Raw genomic sequence first — 15000 nt, 5'->3', positions numbered from 1 at the left:
CAGTGTATAAAAAAAATTTAGTGAGTAGATTTTTATACACTGATTTTATTTTTAACTGAACTTTGCTGACAATTTCATTAAAAAACAGGATTTTTATACACTGAAGTTTTTTAGACTGATTTTTTACACTAAAATATTTTAGACTGAATTTTTACACACTGAATTTTTTCAGACTGAATTATTTCAGACTGAATTTTATTTAGACTGAATTGTTTTAGACTGAATTTTTATACACTGAAGTTTTTATACATTTGATTTTTTTTACACTGAAGTTTTTGGAATGATTTTTTTACACACTAAATTTTTTAAACTCTGAATTTTTTTGCAGTGAAATTTTTTACACTGAATTTTTTGTACACTATATTTTTATACACTGAAAATTTTTGGACCGATTTTTTTACACACTAAATTTTTTAAACTCGGAATTTTTTTACACTGAATTATTTTACACTGAATTCTTTTATACTGAATTTTTCTTTTACACTGATTTTTTTGTACACTATATTTTTATACACTCAAGATTTTTGGACTGATTTTTTTACACACTAAATTTTTTAAACTCTGAATTTTTTTGCAGTGAAATTTTTTACACTGAATTTTTTGTACACTATATTTTTATACACTGAAAATTTTTGGACTGATTTCTTTACACACTAAATTTTTTAAACTCGGAATTTTTTTACACTGAATTCTTTTACACTGAATTTTTCTTTTACACTGATTTTTTTCCTACTGATTTTTTGTACACTATATTTTTATACACTGAAAATTTTTTGACTGATTTTTTACACACTGAATTTTTTTTTACTCTGAATTTTTTGGCAGTGAATTTTTTACACAGAATATTTTTACACTGAATTTTTCTTTTACATTGAATTTTTCTTTTACACTGAATTTTTACACACAAAAATCTTTTTAGACTGATTTTTTTTACGCACTAAATTTTTTTAACACTGATTTGTTTTACTCAACATTTTTTTACACTGAATATTTTTTACGCTGGATTTTTTCACATTGAATTATTTTACACTGAATTTTTTGTACACTATATTTTTATACATTGAAGATTTTTGGACTGATTTTTTTACACACTAAATTTTTTAAACTCGGAATTTTTTTGCGGTGAAAATTTTTACACTGATTTTTTTTACACTGAATTTTTTGTACACTATATTTTTATACACTGAAAATTTTTGGACTGATTTTTTTTACTGGGAATTTTTTTGCACTGAATTTTTCTTTTACATTGAATTTTTCTCTAACTGAATTTTTACACCCAAAAATCTTTTTAGACTGATTTTTTTACACACTAATTTGTTTTTACACTGAATTTTTTTACTCAACATTTTTTTACACTGAACATCTTTCAGCTGGATTTTTTCATATTGAATTATTTTAGACTGATTTTTTTTTTCAGAGAAATGTTTTAGGCTGAATTTTTTTACACAGAATTTTTCACACTGAAATTTTTTTACACTGATTTTTTTCACACGTAATTTTTATACACTTAAGTTTTTTACACTGATTTTTTTGACACACAAATTTTTTTTTTACACTGAATTTTTTTACTCAACAATTTTTTACGCTGGATTTTTTCCAATTGAATTATTTTACACATATTTTTTTTTTACACAGAATTTTTTTAGGCTGAATTTTTTACTCTGAATTTTTTCACACTGAAATTTTTTTACACAAAGTTTTTTTACACTGATTTTTTTCACACATAATTTTTATACACTTAAGTTTTTTACACAGATTTTTTTACACTCTGAGTTTTTTTTACACTGAATTTTTTTTCACAGAATTTTTTTACACTGAAGTTTTTTACACTGAATTTTTATACATTGATATTTTCTACACTAAACTTCTTTTTCTTTTACATCAAATCATGCTGAAAATTCTTTTTTTTTAAAAAAGGACATTTGCTGAATCATTTTACACTGAATTTTTTTTTACACTGAATTTTCTTACACTGCTTTTTTAACACTACTACTTTCACATCGATTCAGTAATATTGACTTGTTTTTTATTTGATGTTTTCGTCCAAGGCCACTCTCCCAACTGTGCCATGCCGTCCCTTAGAATTTAGAATGCATGAAAAATAAAAATGTGTTCTCGTCTTACATAAGGATTTAGCTCTTCTCTTTCGCATTTTTTTTGGGGGGCGTTTTTCCAGTACGACTACCCTAATAATATGGTCAGAAGTATTTTTCATACTATATAAAACTAATATTACGGAATATTCCAAATGGCATTTTGTGATGTTTGGATGGTATTTTCCCATACTTTGTGTGTTGTGAATATTATTGGGTATGTTGATTGGACACAATGAAGCACAAATAAGGCACTGTTTCCTCGGGCACTGTTCCCGTTGCATTCAAAAAAGCGGTTATTCATCCTCTCCTTAAAAGACCTAACCTCGATCCAGACCTCATGGTAAACTACCGACCGGTGTCTCACCTTCCCTTTATTTCGAAAATCCTCGAAAAAATTGTTGCAGAGCAGCTAAATGAGCACTTAGCGTTTAACAATCTATGTGAAACCTTTCAATCCGGTTTCAGGGCAAATCACTCGACTGAGACAGCCCTCGCAAAACTGACTAATGATCTATTGCTAACGATGGACTCTGATGCGTCATCTATGTTGCTGCTCCTCGATCTTAGCGCTGCTTTCGATACCGTCGATCATAATATTTTATTAGAGCGTATCAAAATACGAATTGGTATTTCAGACTCAGCCCTGTCATGGTTTAACTCTTATCTTACTGATAGGATGCAGTGCGTCTCCTATAACAGTGTGACCTCGGACTATGTTAAGGTAACATGTGGAGTTCCCCAGGGTTCGGTCCTTGGCCCTGTACTCTTCAGCATCTACATGCTGCCGCTAGGTGACGTCATACGCAAATACGGTATTAGCTTTCACTGTTATGCTGATGACACCCAACTTTACATGCCCCTAAAGCTGACCAACACGCCGGACTGTAGTCAGTTGGAAGCGTGTCTTAATGAAATTAAACAATGGATGTCCGCTAACTTTTTGCAACTTAATGCCAAAAAAACGGAAATGCTGATTATCGGTCCTGCTAGACACCGACCTCTATTTAATAATACAACTTTAACATTTGACAACCAAATAATAAAACAAGGTGACTCTGTAAAAAATCTGGGTATTATCTTCGACCCAACTCTCTCCTTTGAGTCACACATTAAAAGCGTTACTAAAACGGCCTTCTTTCATCTCCGTAATATCGCTAAAATTCGCTCCATTTTGTCCACTAAAGACGCCGAGATCATTATCCATGCGTTTGTTACGTCTCGTCTCGATTACTGTAACGTATTATTTTCGGGTCTCCCAATGTCTAGCATTAAAAGATTACAGTTGGTACAAAATGCGGCTGCTAGACTTTTGACAAGAACAAGAAAGTTTGATCATATTACGCCTGTACTGGCTCACCTGCACTGGCTTCCTGTGCACTTAAGATGTGACTTTAAGGTTTTACTACTTACGTATAAAATACTACACGGTCTAGCTCCAGCCTATCTTGCCGATTGTATTGTACCGTATGTCCCGGCAAGAAATCTGCGTTCAAAAGACTCCGGCTTATTAGTGATTCCTAGAGCTCAAAAAAAGTCTGCGGGCTATAGAGCGTTTTCCGTTCGGGCTCCAGTACTCTGGAATGCCCTCCCGGTAACAGTTCGAGATGCTACCTCAGTAGAAGCATTTAAGTCTCACCTTAAAACTCATCTGTATACTCTAGCCTTTAAATAGACCTCCTTTTTAGACCAGTTGATCTGCCGCTTCTTTTCTTTCTCCTATGTCCCCCCCTCCCTTGTGGAGGGGGTCCGGTCCGATGACCATGGATGAAGTACTGGCTGTCCAGAGTCGAGACCCAGGATGGACCGCTCGTCGGGACCCAGGATGGACCGCTCGCCTGTATCGGTTGGGGACATCTCTACGCTGCTGATCCGCTCGAGATGGTTTCCTGTGGACGGGACTCTCGCTGCTGTCTTGGAGCCACTGTGGATTGAACTTTCGCAGTATCATGTTGGACCCGCTCGACATCCATTGCTTTCGGTCCCCTAGAGGGGGGGGGTTGCCCACATCTGAGGTCCTCTCCAAGGTTTCTCATAGTCAGCATTGTCGCTGGCGTCCCACTGAATGTGAATTCTCCCTGCCCACTGGGTGTGAGTTTTCCTTGCCCTTTTGTGGGTTCTTCCGAGGATGTTGTAGTCGTAATGATTTGTGCAGTCCTTTGAGACATTTGTGATTTGGGGCTATATAAATAAACATTGATTGATTGATTGATTGATGACAAATCCTGGGTTGTGATCCCACACCTCGCCTGACCCCGCCCCCTTTCTCTATTGTCCCACGCCGACCCGAGCAAACGCTGGCAGAGATGCACTCTGGGAGAAATTATGACTTTTTGTTTTTTCCCTTCACTTTCCATTTGTTCTGGACCGCAGGGACAAGGAGACCTCAGCCGGGTAATTAAAGACGTCCAATTAGAGACCCGTCAGATGAAAACAACAACATAGCGACTGGGATCGGGCTTTTTTTTTAGACTCTAGACCAGGGGTCAGCAAACTTTTTGAAAGCAAGAGCTACTTCTTGGGTACTGATTAATGCCAAGGGCTACCAGTTTGATACACACTTCAATAAATTGCCAGAAATAGCCAATTTGCTCAATTTACCTTTAATAAATAAATCTATATATTTATTTAAAAAATGGGTATTTCTGTCTGTCATTCCGTCGTATATTTTTTTCTTTTAACGGAAAGTCGTTTGTAGAGAATAAATTATGTAAAAAACACTTAACTGAATGGTTTAAAAGAGGAGAAAACTGGAAAAAAAGTTAAAATTAAATTTTGAAACATAGTTTATCTTCAATTCCGACTCTTTGGAATTCAAAATTCAACCGAGAAAAAGAAGAGAAAAACTAGCTAATTCGAATTTTTTTGAAAAAATTTAATAAATAATTTATGGAACATCATTAATAATTTTTCCTGGTTAATTTTAGAATTTTGATGACATGTTTAAAATAGGTTAAAATCTAATCTGCACTTTGTTAGAATATATAACAAATTGGACAAAGCTGTATTTCTAACAAAGACGAATTATTATGTTTTCTAGATTTTCCAGAACACATTTTTTAAAAGAAATTCAAAAGAGTTTGAAATAAGATTTAAATTTGATTCTCAAGATTTTCTAAATTTGCCGGGATAATTTTTATGAATTTTGATCATAATAAGTTTGAAGAAATATTTCACAAATATTCTTCCTCGAAAAAACAGAAGCTAAAATGAAGAATTAAATTAAAATGTATTTATTATTCTTTACAATAAAAACAAAAAAAAAACCTGAAATTGATTTAAATTGTCAGGAAAGACGAGGAAAGAATTTAAAAGGTAAAACGATATCTGTGTTTAAAAATCCTAAAATTATTTCTAAAGTTGTATTTTTTTTGCTAAAATTGTCTTTCTGAAGGTTATAAGAAGCAAAGTAAAAAAACAAAATGAATCAAACAATAAACCTCTTCTCACTCTGGCACTTACCAAAGGCATGCAGTAAAAAAAATTGAGTGTGATGTAAGGATACCATCATGAAAAGCACATTTAATAAAAAAAAACATGATTATGGTCTTACCTTTACTTATAAATGAAGTCCATGCCAGCTCCTTGTGATCAACTTGTTTATAGAAGTCTTCCTTATCTTTCTTCAGTTTTAAAAGTCTCTCTGTCTCGATGGAGATCTTCCTTTATTACCTCCTGCTTGGATTGAAAGTCCAGTTTAGAAAACTGCTACCAGAAGGTCCGTCATATCCGTACCGGCATACATCACATCACTCATTGTCACTTCTTCTGCAGCCGAGTAGTCGCAAAAAGGAACACCAGCGCCCTCTACCACCAGCAGGTGGGAGTCATTTAATGACTCATATTTGACACACGCAGCTACGGTATTGTGACGGTCTCAAACCGTCATCTTGTCGGTTCCCAGGACCACCAAGGAAGGACATGGCTTGAGCAGTTTGACTTTGTTTATTTTTCAATAAAACCTCAGTCCAGGTCGCTCTTCCGTCTCCTCGCCGCCATCTGTCCTGTCTGTCTGTCAGACTGTCTGCTCCACCTCTCCACAGGTATACTAATAAAACATAGCTGCTTACTGTTCTTTTTAGCGGTATTCAATAGCTTGGACCTTAAATCCTACTGAATAGCTCTTAATCTTCTTCCCTTTATGCGATTTCTAATGACCGGTATTTAAATCAGCCTCCTCCATTTTGAAAATGATGACAGGGGAAGTGTCACTCGTGACGTGACGAGTTTGACCCTGGGGAAATTCAAGACAGGCACATATTATATGCCCTGCGGCAATTCAAGGAAATACGATATATATATATATATGTCTTGATTGGATTATCCGGAGAATAGTGCTCGATACCGTGGTAGAGCGCAATATGTAGGTGTGGGAAAAAAATCACAAGACTACTTCATCTCTACAGATCTGTTTCATGAGGGGTTCCCTCAATCATCAGGAGATTTTAATGGAAGCATTCACATACAATGGTTTATATAGAGCACAGAGTGGGTGGGTACAAGCAGGCGTAGGGTGTGGTGATTGGCTCATGTGTTACCTAGGAGGTGTTTCCGCCTGTGGCGGCATGTTGAAATGATTTCACTGCGCTTGTTGAGGGATGATAGCTCTGGATGATATATAATAAACAGTTTCTCTTTTAAGCATAAGTTGCATCTTTTATTACCACTGTTGTAAGGTGTGCTGGATGCAAGAATTTGCCATGTTATTGAATATTCAACATTATTGTCTTTGAGGTTCCAAATGTGTTTGCTGAGTTCTGTAGAATTCTGCAAAGTCTGGTTTCTAAAGGAGGCGTTGTGATTATTCCATCTTGTTTTGAACGCTCCTTCGGTTAATCCTACGTACGTGTCGGATGTGTTAATGTCCTCGCGTGTTACCTTTGCTTGGTAAACGGCTGATGTCTGTAAGCACCTTCCGTTGAGAGGGCAATCAGGTTTCTTGCGACAGTTACATTCATTATTGGTTTCAGAGTCGTTTAGTCTGGGGGTAGGCAGTCCTTTTGCAATTGCTTTGTTGTGGTTTGAAAGGATTTGTTGCATGTTATTCATACAGCTGTAGCTCAATTTAATGTTGTTCTTGTTGAATATTTTTCCAATAATGAATGTAACTGTCGCAAGAAACCTGATTGCCCTCTCAACGGAAGGTGCTTACAGACATCAGCCGTTTACCAAGCAAAGGTAATACGCAAGGACATTAACACATCCGACACGTACGTAGGATTAACCGAAGGAGCCTTCAAAACAAGATGGAATAATCACAACGCCTCCTTTAGAAACCAGACTTTGCAGAATTCTACCGAACTCAGCAAACACATTTGGAACCTCAAAGACAATAATGTTGAATATTCAATAACATGGCAAATTCTTGCATCCAGCACACCTTACAACAGTGGTAATAAAAGATGCAACTTATGCTTAAAAGAGAAACTGTTTATTATATATCATCCAGAGCTATCATCCCTCAACAAGCGCAGTGAAATCATTTCAACATGCCGCCACAGGCGGAAACACCTCCTAGGTAACACATGAGCCAATCACCACACCCTACGCCTGCTTGTACCCACCCACTCTGTGCTCTATATAAACCATTGTATGTGAATGCTTCCATTAAAATCTCCTGATGATTGAGGGAACCCCTCATGAAACAGATCTGTAGAGATGAAGTAGTCTTGTGATTTTTTTCCCACACCTACATATATATATATATATATATATATATATGTAAAATAATTGTTTTCAACATTTAAATCTCTATACTACTATCAGATCTATCCATTATTATTACGTTTTTTATCGTTTTTGTATGTTTCGTATGGCATAAAAAAAAATAAAAAAATTTAAAGCTTTGAATCGGTAAAATATTTACAAAAATATATATTTTTTCATTGTGGATTAAAAAATATAGAAAAAAACGACATAGAAAACCTTTGAACCCTTGAAAGTCCTTCTCATAAAAGTGTTGAAATTAAGTATATATATATATATATATATATATATATATATATATATATATATATATATATATATATATATATATATATATATATATATATATATATATATATATATATATATTAAATAGTGAAGTAGTTGGAGCTTTAAATTGGTTAAGAATTTACAAAAACATTGATTTTTATTCCTTTTGGATTAAAACAAACAAACAAACAAACAAACAAACAAACAAAAAAAGCGACATAAAAGACCTTTGGACCCTTGAGTGTCAGGCTTTCCCCTGACAGTTTGTTTATGTTTTAGTTTTTTCCCTCTGCATTTGTCTTTGTTTCCTCTGTGTTTAGTATCTCCTGTCTTTAGTTCCTGTCAACTGCTCTTATTTTGGTTCAGCTTCCTGTTTGTCTCCCTGTGTGCTGCGGCTGATTGGCAACTGGCCACACCTGTAGACAATCAGCCCGCTCCTATTTGTTACCCACTTTGTCTTCCAGTCAGTGCTGGATCATTGTCGTCGCCACATGTCGCTCCTTTCGATGCTATCCTGTCGTTTTTATGCAGCGTAGCGGTAAGCTACATTTGTTTGTTTGTATTTTACTGTCTTTTGTTGTCTTAGTATCTTTATTAAATCATGTTTTCTCACTCCATGCCTGCCTCCATCTCTGCATCTTGGGGTTCGTCACCAAATACTCCTGACATTGAGGATCCTTCTCATAAAAGTGGTAAAAGTAAGTATTATATATATATATATATATATATATATATATATATATATATATATATATATTGCTTATGGTTGTCCATCGAGTCCGATGACGACATCCACTTCTATCGGTGAGTTCGTTGGTGGCTGAATAGCCCTATCCTGGATGCACAGATCCTACTGCAGGTAGGGCATGTACATGTGGTGGTGGAAACGGCAACTGTAGGTGTATTCCTCCTGAGTCTTTTCTCCTGTCCTATCCTCTTCCAACAGCCGGTTGCCATCCTGGCACAACTGACGCCAGGTGTTACGATCAGCAGCCACACCCTCCAGGGCCTCAGGTCTGATTTTACACTTCCTTAGTGCAGTCTTCAGCTGGTCTTTATATCGTTTTTTCTGCCCTCCAGCAGAGCGACGACCATGGTGTAGCTGGCCGTATAGCACTTTGCGAGGCAGGCGATCTGAGGGCATCCTTACTACGTGGCCCAGCCATCGTAGTTGGTGCAGGGTGATCATGGCCTCAATACTCCTGCAGTTGGTTTTTGAGAGTATTTCAGAATGAGGCACACGATCACACCATGTAATCCCCAGGATGCGCTGTAGGCAACGTATGTGGAACTGCTCTAGGACCTTGATGTGGCGGGTGTAGGTTACCCAGGCTTCACAGCTGTAGGGGAGGGTAGTGAGGCAGATGGCTTGATGGACAGAGACTTTTGTGTGGCGATGGAGGTTCTTGTTTTGGAAGACCCGACGCCTGAGTCTCCCAAAAGCTGCCGCTGCCTGCCTAATCCTGTTCTGGACCTCACTATCAACAGTGTTGTCACTAGAAAGAATGCTCCCCAGGTATTTGAAGGATGGAACGACTGCTATTTGTTCTCCAGAAACAGTGAAGACAGGAGATGTAGATGGCCGGTTGGAGCTCCATTGGCAGACTACTTCCGTCTTGCTGGATCATTGTCGTCGCCACATGTCGACGACAATGTGGCGACATATATACATACATATATATATGTATGTATATATATATATATATATACATACATACATAATACTTTTTATACTTTTATGAGAAGGATCCTCAAGGGTCCGAGGGTCTTTTATGTCGTTTTTTGTTTTGTTTTGTTTGTTTTTTATCCAAAATAAATAAAAAACAATATTTTTGTACATGTTTTTTTTTTTTTTACCAATTTAAAGCTCCAACTATTTCACTATTAGAGTTTTGGGGTGAAAATCTAGCATATTTTTGTTTATTTCATGCAAAGAATGATTTTTAAAAAAAAAACAAGCAAAACATACAGAAACAAAACGTAGTAATAATGGAGATTTATATTTAAAAAAAAAATTGTATATATGTGTGTATATATATATATATATATATATATATATATATATATATATATATATTTTTTCACGTATAAATCTCCATTATTATTACATTTTTATTTCTGTTTTTTTATGTTTTGCTTGTTTTTTAAAAAAACATTATTTGCATGAAATAAGCAAAAATATGCTAGATTTTCACCCCAAAACTCTAATAGTGAAATAGTTGGAGCTTTAAATTGGTAACAACAAAATGTACAAAAACATCGTTTTTTTTATTCATTTTGGATAAAAAACAAACAAAACAAAACAAAAAACCGACATAAAATACCTTTTGACCCTTGAGGATCCTTCCCATAAAAGTGGTAAAAGTATTATGTATATATATATATATATATATATATATATTTTTTTTTTTTAACATATAAATCTCCATTATAACTACGTTTTGTTTCTGTTTTTGTATGTTTTGCTTGTTTTTTTAAAAAACATTCTTTACATGAAATTAAAAAAAATATGCTAGATTTTCACCCCAAAACTTTAATCGTAAAATAGTTGGAGCTTTAAATTGGTGAAAAAAAAAGTACAAAAACATAGTTTTTTTAATTCATTTTGGATAGGGTCTTTTATGTCATTTTTTGTTTTGTTTCGTTTTGTTTGTTTTTTTATCCAAAATGAATGAAAAACAATGTTTTCGTACATTTTTTTTTTTTTTTTTTACCAATTTAAACCTCCAACTATTTCACTATTAGAGTTTTGGGGTGAAAATCTAGCATATTTTTGTTTATTTCATGCAAAGAATGTTTTTTAAAAATACAAGCAAAACATACAAAAACAGAAATAAAATGTAGTAATAATGGAGATTTATACGTATAAAATAAATATATATATATATATATATATATATATATATATATATGTATGTATGTATGTATGTATGTATGTATGTATGTGTGTAGGTGTGGGAAAAAAATCACAAGACTACTTCATCTCTACAGAACTGTTTCATGAGGGGTTCCCTCAATCATCAGGAGATTTTAATGGAAGCATTCACATACAATGGTTTATATAGAGCACAGAGTGGGTGGGTACAGGCAGGCGTAGGGTGTGGTGATTGGCTCATGTGTTACCTAGGAGGTGTTTCCGTCCGTGGCGGCATGTTGAAATGATTTCACTGCGCTTGTTGAGGGATGATAAATCTGGATGATATATAATAAACAGTTTCTCTTTTAAGCATAGGTTGCATCTTTTATTACCACTGTCGTAAGGTGTGCTGGATGCAAGAATTTGCCATGTTATTGAATATTCAACATTATTGTCTTTGAGGTTCCAAATGTGTTTGCTGAGTTCTGTAGAATTCTGCAAAGTCTGGTTTCTAAAGGAGGCGTTGTGATTATTCCATCTTGTTTTGAACGCTCCTTCGGTTAATCCTACGTACGTGTCGGATGTGTTAATGTCCTTGCATATTACCTTTGCTTGGTAAACGACTGATGTCTGTAAGCACCTTCCGTTGAGAGGGCAATCAGGTTTCTTGCGACAGTTACATTCATTATTGGTTTCAGAGTCGTTTAGTCTGGGGGTAGGCAGTCCTTTTGCAATTGCTTTGTTGTGGTTTGAAATGATTTGTTGTATGTTATTCATACAGCTGTAGCTCAATTTAATGTTGTTCTTGTTGAATATTTTTCTTAGGGTGTTCCCTTTGGGGAAGTGTTTGTCGATCAGAGTGAGGAACTTGCGGCCGATGTTGGTTGAGACGTCTTTGCTGAATGGCGGATTGTACCAGATGATGTTTCGTTTTCTGCTCTTTTTTGGTTGGTTTCCTGGAGTGGGTTTATAGGTGAGGGTGAAGTTGTATCCGCTTTCATCAAGTGCTTTCTGGTACGGGGGGGTTGCTTGGTCGAATTCAGCTTTGCTGGATGACAGCGCAACCCAACACTTTACAGAACATCCACTTGGAAAACAAGCGGATCGCAACCGAACTGAATATTGAGGACAGGGTGGACGCCACAGCCAACAAAGAAGCCTTCATCACATTGAAGGATCACAAACCCAACTTCGCAAATAACCCAACATGCCGACTAATAAACCCAACTAAATCCGAAATAGGAAAAATAAGCAAAATAATCCTGGACAGAATCAACGCAAAAATCAAGGACAAAACACCACTCAACCAATGGAGAAATACAGCAGCAGTAATCAAATGGTAGTAAAAAAATGTAGTAGTAATGGAGATTTATATGTAAAAAAATAATTATTATATATATTATATATATATTTTTTTAAATATAAATCTCCATTATTACTACATTTTTATTTCTGTTTTTTAATGTTTTGCTTGTTTTTTAAAAAAACATTCTTTGCATGAAATATACAAAAATATGCTAGATTTTTACCCCAAAACTCTAATAGTGAAATAGTTGGAGCTTTAAATTGGTAACAAAAAAATATACAAAAACATTGTTTTTTTTATTCATTTTGGATAAAAACAAACAAAACAAAACAAAAAACCGACATAAAATACCTTTTGACCCTTGAGGATCCTTCTCATAAAAGTGGTAAAAGTATTATGTATGTGTATATATATATATATATATATATATATATATATATATATATATATATATATATATATATATATATATATATATATTTTAACATATAAGTCTCCATTATTACTACGTTTTGTTTCTGTTTTTGTATGTTTTGCTTGTTTTTTTTAAAAACATTCTTTACATGAAATAAAAAAAAATATGCTAGATTTTCACCCCAAAACTCTAATCGTAAAATAGTTGGAGCTTAAAATTGGTAAAAAAAAAAAAAGTACAAAAACATAGTTTTTTTAATTCATTTTAGATAGGGTCTTTTATGTCGTTTTTTGTTTTGTTTCGTTTTGTTTGTTTTTTTATCCAAAATGAATGAAAAACAATGTTTTCGTAATTTTTTTTTTTTTTTTTTACCAATTTAAACCTCCAACTATTTCACTATTAGAGTTTTGGGGTGAAAATCTAGCATATTTTTGTTTATTTCATGCAAAGAATGTTTTTTAAAAAAACAAGCAAAACATACAAAAACAGAAATAAACAAAAACAGAAATAAAAAATGTGGTAATAATGGAGATTTTTATGTAAAAAAATAAATATTATATATATATCATATATATATTTTTTTACATATAAATCTCCATTATTACTATGTTTTATTTCTGTTTTTGTATGTTTTGCTTGTTTTTTTAAAAAACATTCTTTGCATGAAATAAACAAAAATATGCTAGATTTTCACCCCAAAACTCTAATAGTGAAATAGTTGGAGCTTTAAATAGTTAAAAATGTACAAAAACATTGTTTTTTTTTTATTAATTTTGGATAAAAAAATAACAAAACAAACAAACAAAAAGACAAAGAAGACACTTGGACCTTTTGAGGGTCCTCCTCATAAAAGTGAAAAAAGTAAGTCTTATATACTGTTTATATATTTTTTTCATCATTTAAATCTCTATACTACTATCAGATTTATCCATTATTATTTTCTGTTTTCGTATGTTTTGTTTATCATAGAAAAATCTTTTTTTGTATGACAAACAAAAATATGCAAGATTTTCAGCCCAAAACTGAAGTAGTGAAATAGTTGGAGCTTTAAATTGGTAAAACTTTTACAAAAAATGTACATTTTTATTCATAAGAATTGTTTGAACAATTGACCGTTTTCGGTAAAAAACAAAAACGAAAATCACGTGGCTGGCCATATAAAATGAAGTGGTGGGCCATATAAGATGATGTGGTGGGCCATGTAAGATGAAGTGGTGGGCCATATAAGATGGTGTGGTGGGCCATATAAGATGGTGTGGTGGGCCATGTAATATGATGTGGTGGGCCATATAAAATGGTGTGGTGGGCCATATAAAATGGTGTGGTGGGCCAAAAAAAAATGGTGTGGTGGGCCATATAAGATGGTGTGGTGGGCCATGTAATATGATGTGGTGGGCCATATAAAATGATGTGGTGGGCCATGTAAGATGGTGTGGTGGGCCATTTAAAATGAACTGGTGGGCCATATAAAATGAACTGGTGGGCCATGTAAGATGGTGTGGTGGGCCATATAAAATGAAGTGGTGGGCCATATAAGATGGCGTGGTGGGCCATATAAAATGAAGTGGTGGGCCATGTAAGATGGTGTTGTGGGCCAAATAAAATTACGTGGGGGGCCATATAAGATGGTATGGTGGGCCATTTAAATGAAGTGGTGGGCCATGTAAAACTAGGTGGAAGGCCATTTAAAATGAATTGGTGGGCCATATAAAATGAAGTGGTGGGTCATATAATATGACGTGGTGGGCCATGCAAAATGATGTGTAATGCCATATAAAATAATGTGGTGGGCTGTGTACAATGAAGTGGTGGGCGATAGATAAATGATGTGGAAGGCCATGTAAAATAAAGTGGTGGGCCATATAAAATGAAGTGGTGGGCCATGTAATATGACGTGGTGGGCCAAGTAAAATGAAATGGTGGGCCAAGTAAAATGAAGTGGCGGGCCACGGAAAGGAAGTGGCAGGCCACGTAAATGAAATGGCAGGCCACTTAAATGAAGTGGCGGGCCATATAAATGATTTGGCAGGCCACACAAATGAAGTGACAGGCAATATAAATGAAGTGGAAGGCCAGGCAAATGAAGTGGCGGGCTACATCAATGAAGTGGTGGGCCATGAAGTGACAGGCCACAGAAATTAAGTGGAGAGCCATTTAATGAAGTGGCAGGCCACATAAATGAAGTGACAGGCCACATAAATGAAGTGGCGGGCCACAGAAATGACGTGGCGGGCCACAGAAATGAAGTGGCGGGCCACATAAATGAGGTGGCGGGCCACATAAATGAGGTGGCAGGCCATTTAAATGAAGTGACAGGCCATTTAAATTAAGTGACAGGCCATCTAAATGATGT

This window comes from Nerophis ophidion, linkage group LG29 (assembly GCF_033978795.1).
Source record: "Nerophis ophidion isolate RoL-2023_Sa linkage group LG29, RoL_Noph_v1.0, whole genome shotgun sequence".
NCBI lineage: Eukaryota > Metazoa > Chordata > Actinopteri > Syngnathiformes > Syngnathidae > Nerophis > Nerophis ophidion.
This window is presented reverse-complemented; position numbering follows the sequence as displayed.